This window comes from Xenopus tropicalis, chromosome 1 (genome assembly GCF_000004195.4).
Source record: "Xenopus tropicalis strain Nigerian chromosome 1, UCB_Xtro_10.0, whole genome shotgun sequence".
NCBI lineage: Eukaryota > Metazoa > Chordata > Amphibia > Anura > Pipidae > Xenopus > Xenopus tropicalis.
In genome coordinates this window covers 36,077,551-36,090,327 of record NC_030677.2, presented here as the reverse complement: position 1 = coordinate 36,090,327, position 12,777 = coordinate 36,077,551, and the positions used below count along the sequence as shown (strand labels likewise).

The 12,777-nt window shown below is 38.7% G+C and overlaps 5 long non-coding RNA genes across 5 annotated transcripts; all 5 read right to left on the bottom strand.

Annotated features, from left to right (window-relative positions):
- Positions 1–2,227: 2,227 nt before the first annotated feature.
- LOC116408456 lies at positions 2,228–3,112 on the bottom strand. Its single transcript, XR_004220945.1, has 3 exons — positions 3,056–3,112; positions 2,797–2,901; positions 2,228–2,264 (listed from the first exon to the last, which is right to left on the bottom strand). It is a non-coding gene; the product is annotated as an uncharacterized LOC116408456 (long non-coding RNA).
- A 304-nt stretch (positions 3,113–3,416) lies between these two features.
- Positions 3,417–4,356, bottom strand: LOC116408455. Its single transcript, XR_004220944.1, has 3 exons — positions 4,251–4,356; positions 3,992–4,096; positions 3,417–3,452 (listed from the first exon to the last, which is right to left on the bottom strand). It is a non-coding gene; the product is annotated as an uncharacterized LOC116408455 (long non-coding RNA).
- A 181-nt stretch (positions 4,357–4,537) lies between these two features.
- Positions 4,538–5,419, bottom strand: LOC116408454. Its single transcript, XR_004220943.1, has 3 exons — positions 5,363–5,419; positions 5,105–5,209; positions 4,538–4,574 (listed from the first exon to the last, which is right to left on the bottom strand). It is a non-coding gene; the product is annotated as an uncharacterized LOC116408454 (long non-coding RNA).
- Positions 5,420–9,200: 3,781 nt separating this feature from the next.
- LOC116408453 lies at positions 9,201–9,563 on the bottom strand. The gene is made up of 3 exons (XR_004220942.1): positions 9,518–9,563; positions 9,366–9,401; positions 9,201–9,249 (listed from the first exon to the last, which is right to left on the bottom strand). It is a non-coding gene; the product is annotated as an uncharacterized LOC116408453 (long non-coding RNA).
- Positions 9,564–9,699: 136 nt separating this feature from the next.
- LOC116408452 lies at positions 9,700–11,852 on the bottom strand. The gene is made up of 3 exons (XR_004220941.1): positions 11,776–11,852; positions 10,823–10,867; positions 9,700–9,859 (listed from the first exon to the last, which is right to left on the bottom strand). It is a non-coding gene; the product is annotated as an uncharacterized LOC116408452 (long non-coding RNA).
- Between the last annotated feature and the right edge of the window lie 925 nt (positions 11,853–12,777).

Below are 12,777 nucleotides of genomic sequence, written 5' to 3'. Positions count from 1 at the left end.
TATTGTAATATTTCTGTTTTATAGAAGCTGATACAGTCTTGCATAAAATATAGGGTGATTTTTATTTGCCGACACAGTGGTACTTATTTACTTATATAGGGTAAATGCCGGATGCGGTGGCACATCAACAAGCATTTAGGAACATAGGGTCGGATTGTCAGCCTGTGTTTATCCAAAGGCCGAGTATCTAGCACGTGTGGCAGGAGCCTATGAGTTAAATTGTATGAGTGTATGTAATCATACCAACCAATCATATTTTTTTATTTTCTAATTTATACACGCTAGAAGACCAGTAAGAAACAGATGCTGACTGGTTAACTGAGGCTAACTTGCTCAAATGCAGTTGCCCACACCAAACTATGTTAGTAAATAATTTTCACTGTTGGGTAAATATTATTATTCTTTACAGATATTATTCATGACCCCTGTAGCTCCAATACAAACTGAGCCCTTTTAAATACACTGGGACCCCTGCAAAATGTTTGGCCCATACCTCACAGATGTTATACTGAGGGACTCCGCTCTCATCATCTTGGCTCAGTTCCGTTACTGAGCCCTCGTCCTGGCTGGTGTTGGTGCCAGTCTCTTCAGGTGACGCCTGGGAAAGATAAATACAGTTTCTCAACCATCTAAGTGAGAGCTTAAAAGTGTCATTAACATGTTCCTATAGAAACGGTCACAATGGATTTTATGTAGCCGAGTGGGATATTTTAATATAATTGTGTTTCTCTTTTACATAATTTTCTGCTTACCTGGTAGTGGCAGGGGCTGGTGTCGGCGCTCGCCTCCACTATCAGGTCTTCCTCCTGGTTAAGTCAGAAAAAAAGATTTTTAAAACTTACTTCATGGTTCCAATAAAAACAGAGCCCTTTTAAACACATTGCCTGATGCAATGGGTCTGGGTTCAGACCAGGAAGAAGGCTGTTACCAGTGTAGGGGCTGATTCTTGGCCTGTGTTTTTCTGAAGGCCAAGATCAGCCCCCCATGTGGCATTAGCCTTAATTTCTGGCTAAGTAGGCGGTGCCTAACAAATTGCCACCCCCAAAGTGAATCTAGATTGGATATTCTCCTAAAATATCTTTTTCTTTTCTGACCCTATTATTTTTTCTTACCTGACAGATGTTCTCATCAGGGATTTCTGGAGTGTCCTGATTGAAAAAAAAAAGGTAAGAAAAAGATATTGCACATTGTAATATTTCTGTTTTAAAGAAGCTGATATACAGTCTTGCATAAAATATAGGGTGATTTTTATATACCCGACACAGTGGTACTTATTTACTTATATAGGGTAAATGCCGGATGCGGTGGCACATCAACAAGCATTTAGGAACATAGGGTCGGATTGTCAGCCTGTGTTTATCCAAAGGCCGAGTATCTAGCACGTGTGGCAGGAGCCTATGAGTTAAATTGTATGAGTGTATGTAATCATAGCAACCAATCATATTTTATTTTCTCATTTATACACGCTAGAAGACCGGTAAGAAACAGATGCTGACTGGTTAACTGAGGCTAACTTGCTCAAATGCAGTTGCCCACACCAAACTATGTTAGTAAATAATTTTCACTGTTGGGTAAATATTATTATTATTCTTTACAGATATTATTCATGACCCCTGTAGCTCCAATACAAACTGAGCCCTTTTAAACACACTGAGACCCCTACAAAATGTTTGGCCCATACCTCACAGGTGTTACACTGAGGGAATCCGCTCTCATCCTCTTGGCTCAGTTCCGTTACTGAGCCCTCGTCCTGGCTGGTGTTGGTGCCAGTCTCTTCAGGTGATGCCTGGGAAAGATAAATACAGTTTCTCAACCATCTAAGTGAGAGCTTAAAAGTGTCATTAACATGTTCCTATAGAAACGGTCACAATGGATTTTGTGTAGCCGAGTGGGATATTTTAATATAATTGTGTTTCTCTTTTACATAATTTTCTGCTTACCTGGTAGTGGCAAGGGCTGGTGTCGGCGCCCGCCTCCACTATCAGTTCTTCCTCCTGGTTAAGTCAGAAAAAAAGATTTTAAAAACATTTCATGGCTCCAATAAAAACTGAGCCCTTTTAAACACATTGCGTGATGCAATGGTTCTAGGTGAAGACCAATAAGAAGGCTGATGCCTTAATTTCTGGCCAAGTAGGCGGTGCCTAACAAATTGTCACCCCAAAGTGAATCTAGATTGGATATTCTCTGAATATATCTTTTTCTATCGTGACCCTATTATTTTTTCTTACCTGACAGATATTGTCATCAGGGATTTCTGGAGTCTCCTGTTTAAAAAAAAGGTAAGAAAAAGTTATTGCACATTGTAATATTTCTGTTTTAAAGAAGCTGATATACAGTCTTGCATAAAATAGAGGGTGATTTTTATTTGCCCAACACAGTGGTACTTATTTATTTATATAGGGTAAATGCCGGATGCGGTGGCACATCAACAAGCATTTAGGAACATAGGGTCGGATTGTCAGCCTGTGTTTATCCAAAGGCCGAGTATCTAGCACGTGTGGCAGGAGCCTATGAGTTAAATTGTATGAGTGTATGTAATCATAGCAACCAATCATATTTTTTTATTTTCTAATTTATACACGCTAGAAGACCGGTAAGAAACAGATGCTGACTGGTTAACTGAGGCTAACTTGCTCAAATGCAGTTGCCCACACCAAACTATGTTAGTAAATAATTTTCACTGTTGGGTAAATATTATTATTCTTTACAGATATTATTCATGACCCCTGTAGCTCCAATACAAACTGAGCTCCCTTTTAAACACACTGGGACCCTTGCAAAATGTTTGGCCCATACCTCACTGGTGTTATACTGAGGGACTCCACTCTCATCCTCTTCGCTCAGTTCCGTTACTGAGCCCTCGTCCTGGCTGGTGTTGGTGCCAGTCTCTTCAGGTGACGCCTGGGAAATATAAATACAGTTTCTCAACCATCTAAGTGAGAGCTTAAAAGTGTCATTAACATGTTCCTATAGAAACAGTCACAATGGATTTTATGTAGCTGAGTAGGATATTTTAATATAATTGTGTTTCTCTTTTACATAATTTTCTGCTTACCTCGTAGTGGCAGGGGCTGGTGTCGGCGCCCGCCTCCACTATCAGGTCTTCCTCCTGGTTAAGTCAGAAGAAAAGATTTCTAAAACTTACTTCATGGTTCCAATAAAAACTGAGCCCTTTTAAACACATTGCCTGAAGCAATGGGTCTGGGTTCAGACCAGGAAGAAGGCTGATGCCAGTGTAGGGGCTGATTCTTGGCCTGCGTTTTTCTGAAGGCCAAGATCAGCCCCCCCATGTGGCATTAGCCTTAATTTCTGGCCAAGCAGGCGGTGCCTAACAAATTGCCACCCCCAAAGTGAATCTAGATTGGATATTCTCCTAAAATATCTTTTTCTTTTCTGACCCTATTATTTTTTCTTACCTGACAGATGTTGTCATCAGGGATTTCTGGAGTCTCCTGATTGAAAAAAAGGTAAGAAAAAGATATTGCACATTGTAATATTTCTGTTTTAAAGAAGCTGATATACAGTCTTGCATAAAATATAGGGTGATTTTTATATACCCGACACAGTGGTACTTATTTACTTATATAGGGTAAATGCCGGATGCGGTGGCACATCAACAACCATTTAGGAACATAGGGTCGGATTGTCAGCCTGTGTTTATCCAAAGGCCGAGTATCTAGCACGTGTGGCAGGAGCCTATAAGTTAAATTGTATGAGTGTATGTAATCATAGCAACCAATCATATTTTATTTTCTAATTTATACACGCTAGAAGACCGGTAAGAAACAGATGCTGACTGGTTAACTGAGGCTAACTTGCTCAAATGCAGTTGCCCACACCAAACTATGTTAGTAAATAATTTTCACTGTTGGGTAAATATTATTATTATTATTATTATTCTTTACAGATATTATTCATGACCCCTGTAGCTCCAATACAAACTGAGCCCTTTTAAACACACTGGGACCCCTACAAAATATTTGGCCCATACCTCACAGGTGTTACACTGAGGGACTCCGCTCTTATCCTCTTCGCTCAGCTCCGTTACTGAGCCCTCGTCCTGGCTGGTGTTGGTGCCAGTCTCTTCAGGTGACGCCTGGGAAAGATAAATACAGTTTCTCAACCATCTAAGTGAGAGCTTAAAAGTGTCATTAACATGTTCCTAGAGAAACGGTCACAATGGATTTTATGTAGCCGAGTGGGATATTTTAATATAATTGTGTTTCTCTTTTACATAATTTTCTGCTTACCTGGTAGTGGCAGGGGCTGGTGTCGGCGATAGCCTCCACTATCAGGTCTTCCTCCTGGTTAAGTCAGAAAAAAAGATTTTAAAAACATTTCATGGCTCCAATAAAAACTGAGCCCTTTTAAACACATTGCCTGATGCAATGGTTCTAGGTGAACACCAATAAGAAGGCTGATGCCTTAATTTCTGGCCAAGTAGGCGGTGCCTAACAAATTGTCACCCCAAAGTGAATCTAGATTGGATATTCTCTGAATATATCTTTTTCTATCGTGACCCTATTATTTTTTCTTACCTGACAGATATTGTCATCAGGGATTTCTGGAGTCTCCTGATTGAAAAAAAGGTAAGAAAATGTTATTGCACATTGTAATATTTCTGTTTTAAAGAAGCTGATATACAGTCTTGCATAAAATAGAGGGTGATTTTTATTTGCCCAACACAGTGGTACTTATTTATTTATATAGGGTAAATGCCGGATGCGGTGGCACATCAACAAGCATTTAGGAACATAGGGTCGGATTGTCAGCCTGTGTTTATCCAAAGGCCGAGTATCTAGCACGTGTGGCAGGAGCCTATGAGTTAAATTGTATGAGTGTATGTAATTATAGCAACCAATCATATTTTTTTATTTTCTAATTTATACACGCTAGAATACCAGTAAGAAACAGATGCTGACTGGTTAACTGAGGCTAACTTGCTCAAATGCAGTTGCCCACACCAAACTATGTTAGTAAATAATTTTCACTGTTGGGTAAATATTATTATTCTTTACAGATATTATTCATGACCCCTGTAGCTCCAATACAAACTGAGCCCTTTTAAACACACTGGGACCCCTACAAAATGTTTGGCCCATACCTCACTGGTGTTATACTGAGGGACTCCACTCTCATCCTCTTCGCTCAGTTCCGTTACTGAGCCCTCGTCCTGGCTGGTGTTGGTGCCAGTCTCTTCAGGTGACGCCTGGGAAATATAAATACAGTTTCTCAACCATCTAAGTGAGAGCTTAAAAGTGTCATTAACATGTTCCTATAGAAACAGTCACAATGGATTTTATGTAGCTGAGTAGGTATTTTAATATAATTGTGTTTCTCATTTACATAATTTTCTGCTTACCTGGTAGTGGCAGGGGCTGGTGTCGGCTCTCGCCTCCACTATCAGGTCTTCCTCCTGGTTAAGTCAGAAAAAAAGATTTTTAAAACTTACTTCATGGCTCCAATAAAAACTGAGCCCTTTTAAACACATTGCCTGAAGCAATGGGTCTGGCTTCAGACCAGGAAGAAGGCTGATGCCAGTGTAGGGGCTGATTCTTGGCCTGTGTTTTTCTGAAGGCCAAGATCAGCCCCCCCCATGTGGCATTAGCCTTAATATCTGGCCAAGCAGGCGGTGCCTAACAAATTGCCACCCCCAAAGTGAATCTAGATTGGATATTCTCCTAAAATATCTTTTTCTTTTCTGACCCTATTATTTTTTCTTACCTGACAGATGTTGTCATCAGGGATTTCTGGAGTCTCCTGATTGAAAAAAAGGTAAGAAAAAGATATTGCACATTGTAATATTTCTGTTTTAAAGAAGCTGATATACAGTCTTGCATAAAATATAGGGTGATTTTTATATACCCGACACAGTGGTACTTATTTACTTATATAGGGTAAATGCCGGATGCGGTGGCACATCAACAAGCATTTAGAAACATAGGGTCGGATTGTCAGCCTGTGTTTTTTTTTTTTTTTTTTGGCATAAACTTATATTTATTAATTTGTATTTAATAAAATAGTAGCTTCCATACTGCCTACTATGGTAAGGTAAGCCAACAATTCTAAAGATAAAGAAGTGTTCTAGTTTTTTTTTTTTTTTTTTTAACTTTTTTATTGAAAATGATAATTGTATAACAATTTTGTCACCGTTGTGTAGTATTACATTTGGTACATCAATAAACTGTTAATTTGTTAACTATACATATTTGTTATGTTTCATTCTTTAAATGGGGAAGGGGGCATGGGGAGGAAGGGAAAAGGTAAGGGAGGGGGGTGAGGGGTGGGCAAGTTGGGATCTTGCTTTTTCAGGGTCCCGGCTTGCTGGGGAGTGAAAGGTGGAAAACAAAACTTGGAACGGTGGGGAAAAAACTGGTGTTATAACGAAACATTATATCAGATTGATCCTGTTGGGAGGCTTCTGTATTCTTCTCACCGAGATCCGGGTACTACCTATAGGTTTTCTTTACTCATGTGTCTCTTGGGACTTTTCAGTAGATTTCCCCCATCATACAAGTTTCCTTCTATCTTATATGAGAAGTGAGGGCATGGTTCAGCTAAGAGAGATAGAATATTGTAGCCATGGAGCCCATATTTTTTGAAACTGTTCTTGCCTATCTGTGAGAATCTTATTTTTTAATTGTGGTATGGGCAGGAGTGGGGATTTCCACGCTTTGGCTATAGTTAATTTAGCTGCTGTGAAAATTTGATTTATTAACGTTCTTGCGTTTTTATTTATGTTGGGGATTTTCTTTCCCAATACTGCATGCTCTGGTGATTTGGGTAAATTTATACCTGTAACAGAATATATCATTTGGTATACTCTGGTCCAGAATCTCTGCACTCTAGAACATTGCCACCATATATGGTAAACCGTGCCTTCACTTCCGCATTTTCTAAAACATTGTGAGTCACATTGGTTGTTAATTTTATGGAGTCTGGATGGGACCAAATACCAGCGTAGCAGAACCTTGTATCCTGCCTCGAGCAGGGAGGTATTAATTGAGTTATGTGCAGTTTGATCCCATATTACAAACCAGTCTTTTTCCTCTAGTGTTTGACCCAGGTCTCTTTCCCAGGCTCTTACGTAGGGCAAGGTTGGTGGGAGGCTGGTCTCCGATAAGAGACTATATAACTTTGAAAGTACTCCTTTTGAATAAGGATATTTTGTGTGTCAGCCTGTGTTTATCCAAAGGCCGAGTATCTAGCACGTGTGGCAGGAGCCTATAAGTTAAATTGTATGAGTGTATGTAATCATAGCAACCAATCATATTTTATTTTCTAATTTATACACGCTAGAAGACCGGTAAGAAACAGATGCTGACTGGTTAACTGAGGCTAACTTGCTCAAATGCAGTTGCCCACACCAAACTATGTTAATAAATAATTTTCACTGTTGGGTAAATATTATTATTATTATTCTTTACAGATATTATTCATGACCCCTGTAGCTCCAATACAAACTGAGCCCTTTTAAACACACTGGGACCCCTACAAAATGTTTGGCCCATACCTCACAGGTGTTACACTGAGGGACTCCACTCTCATCCTCTTCGCTCAGTTCCGTTACTGAGCCCTCGTCCTGGCTGGTGTTGGTGCCAGTTTCTTCAGGTGACGCCTGGGAAATATAAATACAGTTTCTCAACCATCTAAGTGAGAGCTTAAAAGTGTCATTAACATGTTCCTAGAGAAACGGTCACAATGGATTTTATGTAGCCGAGTGGGATATTTTAATATAATTATGTTTCTCTTTTACATAATTTTCTGCTTACCTGGTAGTGGCAGGGGCTGGTGTCTGCGCTCGCCTCCACTATCAGGTCTTCCTCCTGGTTAAGACAGAAAAAAAGATTTTAAAAACATTTCATGGCTCCGATAAAAACTGAGCCCTTTTAAACACATTGCCTGACACAATGGTTCTAGGTGAAGACCATTAAGAAGACTGATGCCTTAATTTCTGGCCAAGTAGGCGGTGCCTAACAAATTGTCACCCCAAAGTGAATCTAGATTGGATATTCTCTGACTATATCTTTTTCTATCGTGACCCTATTATTTTTTCTTACCTGACAGATATTGTCATCAGGGATTTCTGGAGTCTCCTGATTGAAAATAAGGTAAGAAAAAGTTATTGCACATTGTAATATTTCTGTTTTAAAGAAGCTGATATACAGTCTTGCATAAAATAGAGGGTGATTTTTATTTGCCCAACACAGTGGTACTTATTTATTTATATAGGGTAAATGCCGGATGCGGTGGCACATCAACAAGCATTTAGGAACATAGGGTCGGATTGTCAGCCTGTGTTTATCCAAAGGCCGAGTATCTAGCACGTGTGGCAGGAGCCTATGAGTTAAATTGTATGAGTGTATGTAATCATAGCAACCAATCATATTTTTTTATTTTCTAATTTATACACGCTAGAAGGCCGGTAAGAAACAGATGCTGACTGGTTAACTGAGGCTAACTTGCCCAAATGCAGTTGCCCACACCAAACTATGTTAGTAAATAATTTTCACTGTTGGGTAAATAATATTATTATTATTATTTACAGATATTATTCATGACCCCTGTAGCTTCAATACAAACTGAGCCCTTTTAAACACATTGGGACCCCTGCAAAATGTTTGGCCCATACCTCACTGGTGTTACACTGAGGGACTCCGCTCTCATCTATAAATTCCTGGTAGTGGCAGGGGCTGGTGTCGGCGCTCGCCTGCACTATCAGGTCTTCCTCCTGGTTAAGTAAGAAAAAAAAGATTTTAAAAATAATTTCATGGCTCCAATAAAAACATTTTTTTAACACATTGCCTGACGCAATGGATCTGGGTTCAGACCAGGAAGCAGGCTGATGCCAGTGTAGGGGCTGATTCTTGGCCTGTGTTTTTCTGAAAGCCAAGATCAGCCCCCTATGTGGCATTAGCCTTAATTTCTGGCCAAGTAGGCGGTGCCTAACAAATTGCCGCCCCAAAGCAAAACTCTAATTTGATATTCTCTTAAATATCTTTTTCTATTGTCCCCCTATTATTTTGTCTTACCTGACAGATGTTATTCTCAGGGAATTCTGGAGTCTCCTGATTGAAAAAAGGTAAGAAAAAGATTTAAAAGTTTTAATATTTCTGTTTTAAAGAAGCTGATATACAGTCTTGCATAAATAAAATATAGGGTGATTTTTATTTGCCCCCCTCATCCCTCTCTTATGCTTACATGGCAGATGTTAATAGCCGGCTCCAGTTTCTGCTCTGGCTCCTCCTCCTAAGAGAAATAAAGTTAGTTATCTAATCAACTTACTATAACTCTGTAATTTAGTGTCTAAAATGTACCTTGTACAATACAAATTCCCTAAACTTCCGAAAACCAAACCTACTTACCTGGCAGTTGTTGTTGCCAGGGATTTCTGTTGGTTCCTGGTTAAGAGATAAAAGTCAAGTTATCAAATCAAGTCAGCATTTTAGAAAGGGAAAATAGATCATATGTTATATTAAGGGACTGGTGTTTTATTATTGAATTATTTGATACTCACTTGGAAAACAAAGTTGCCAGATCCAACAGATGGTTCCTGGTTAAGAGAGAAAAATTGATCAGAGCCACAGATATCTACTAAACTGGGGTGGGGGGAGCAGTGCTATAACTATTGTATGGACAGATCCATATGTGGATGGAAATAACATTTATATCACAAGTTATATGAGTATGGGTTCATTGGCTATAGTTAGCTGTTTGCAAACAGTCATATTAAATGGTAAATTCTGTTAAAGTGAACACAACATTTAGGAAGAAGCTAATAACATAAGGAATCTATGATACCATCTCCTTTACTGCTTACCAGGCAGAACGGTGGCTTGGGCTCTTCCGTGGGCTCCTCCTGTGAGTGAAAAAAGTTGATGTTACTTTATGGGATAGAAGGCCTATTATCCAATGCAAGTTATCGCTAAATGTGAACGTTTAGTCTCACAAAAAGATGCTTTTGATGAGATATAATTAATATGTATAAATAAATGTAGGGTCAATATAGGGATTCATTGTGATAATAATGCAAAGGCTAAAGGCCTCCTTTGCGAGGAGTATATTTCATTCATCAACAATATTTTTTTATACCTAGCGATTCTAGCTGCTGATATGGGTCCCTTGGACCAATTCGGCAGCTAATCGGCCCGTGTATGGGCACTACCGACGGGCCTGCCCGACCGATATTTGGCCTGAAATTGTCCAGATCTCCATCGGGCAGGTTAGAAAATCTAGTCGGATCGGGGACCGCATCGGCTCGTTGATGCGGTCCCCAGACCGACTTTGCCTATGCCCGTCATTATAATTCCATCGTTTGGCCCCAGGGCCAAACGATCGAATTAGCCTAAATTCCCCCGATATCGCTCACCCGTAGGTGGGGATTTTGGGAGAAGATCCGCTCACTTGGCGACATTTAGTAGGTCCTGAAAATCAACAACAGTTTGTAACAATAAAATCAATAAATCACTGTATTATATGGGTCATCTATGGAGCTGGCAATGGATGATTCTGCAGCTGAATTTCAATATTAAATGGTTAGGAAGTGAGGAAAAGTGACCATTGTTATCAATCAGTGGATAAATGTTTACAAATGTTTATTATTCAAAGGAGAAACAATAGGGGAATGTGGCCAACTGGGAATACATTGACTTAATCCAGTTTGTTTAGTTCGGATTAATATGAATTCAGTTTGTATATAGTGCAACCCCATCCAGGTTATTGTGCGTAGAAATCTATAGGCAAGGAAATAACACGGCTTTGATAATGCAAATAGGTAGGAAAATGGTGTTTAGGAAATGAAGTTGCTCAGTTCTCTGCTTACCACGACAGATTCAAAGATGTTGGAATCTGTTCGATCTCGTTTCCTCTGTAGTGAAGAAGAAAAAAAGGTTTAATCACATAAAATAAATGCACAAATATGAAAACTATAATTTAAAGGAAAGCCTAAGTCACTTGGGGGTGCCAAAATGTTAGGTACCCATAACTTACGTCTGCTAAAATTCATTTAAATATTGAATAAACCCAATAGGGCTGTTCTGCCCCCAATAAGGGGTAATTATATCTTAGTTGGGATCAAGTACAGGTACTGTTTTATTATTACAGGGAAAAGGGAATCATTTAACCATTAAATAAACCCAATAGGGCTGTTCTGCCCCCAATAAGGGGTAATTATATCTTAGTTGGGATCAAGTACAGGTACTGTTTTATTATTACAGAGAAAAGGGAATCATTTAACCATTAAATAAACCCAATAGGGCTGTTCTGCCCCCAATAAGGGGTAATTATATCTTAGTTGAGATCAAGTACAGGTACTGTTTTATTATTACAGAGAAAAAGGAAATCAGTTTTAAAATTCTGAATTATTTGATTAAAATGGAGTCTATGGGAGACAGGCTTTCCGTAATTCGGAGCTTTCTAGATAATGGGTTTCCGGATAAGGGATCCCATACCTGTACATTGCCAGTACATTTGCAAGATCATGTGGAAGTCATTGGGAGCTGTCATAGTGAAAAATTTCTACTATTTAGTCAATTAAAGCTTTTCAAGTCTTCATATATTTTTTGAGTTTTGCGAACCGTTAAAAAATGTTAAAATTACGAATTTTAGGTATTCATGGTTTTTCAATCTTTGATCGCACAAATTGACTCTTCAGTACATATATACAGTCTATCAGGTGTTTAGAGATCATCGAGTCGGAGCACAAGTTTGCCTCTCCGTGAACTTTCCCACAGAATGAAATATATGACGTTACAGTAGAAAGAATGAAATCCTTACCTTGCCGAAGCAAGAGAAACACGATCGAAATCGCTTGACAAATTTTCTAAATTTGCTCATCGCTCAGAATTCTCTCTATGGTTGCAAAAAGAAAAACATCATTTTAGTCATTCCCAGTACTGTGCTCTATGTACAATTCCTGCTTATAATATATGTATTAATGGGGTACCTTGCCCCCGTGCTGGCCGCAGTTTAGTTTAAAAAATTGCCCGTAGTGGAATTTCGCAGCAACTCCATGCTTGGGGAAAAATTTCGCTCATTGCTACTCGAGAATATTCTTCTTAACAAATCATCAGAATTTATTATTATTATTATTATTATTAAAGGAAAAACCCACAAAAGTTGCCAAAAAAAAACCTCAGGAAATTAAAGCTTGTGAGATTCAATAGAAGTCAATGGGAATTATCTCTAAAAGCTTCTTTTCCCAGTTCTTTAAAACAATTAAGATTTTTTTTGTGTCTGCGAAAAAAATGCACGCTGTAACATTTTGGAATTTTCTTAAATAATCCACTATTTGAAAAAGAAACCCAAAAAATACGTTGCATAGGTTTTATCACATTTATTTGTTGCGTGTTTTCCCCCAGTAAATATGTAATTGAATAATTAAATGTATTTTAGTATTATCATTATTATTATTAACATTTATTTATAAAGCGCCAACATATTCCGCAGCACTGTACAATAAGTGGGTTTCATACATTGGACATACAGAGTAACATATAAAGCAATCAATAACCGATACAAAAGGTGAAGAGAGCCCTGCCCAAAAGAGCTTACAATCTACAAGGAGAAAGGGTTGAGACACAAGGGAACTACATGTATCCATATAAAATAAGCATAGGGAATGTGCTGTTATTCTAGGTACATCATATGAGCATAGGAAATGCTGCCATTACAGTATTCGTATCAAATCAGCATAGAGAATGCCCCACGATCAAATAAATAAAATATAAGCATAGGAAATGGCACAATTTTTGTAAGAAGGAACAAGTACAACATCCC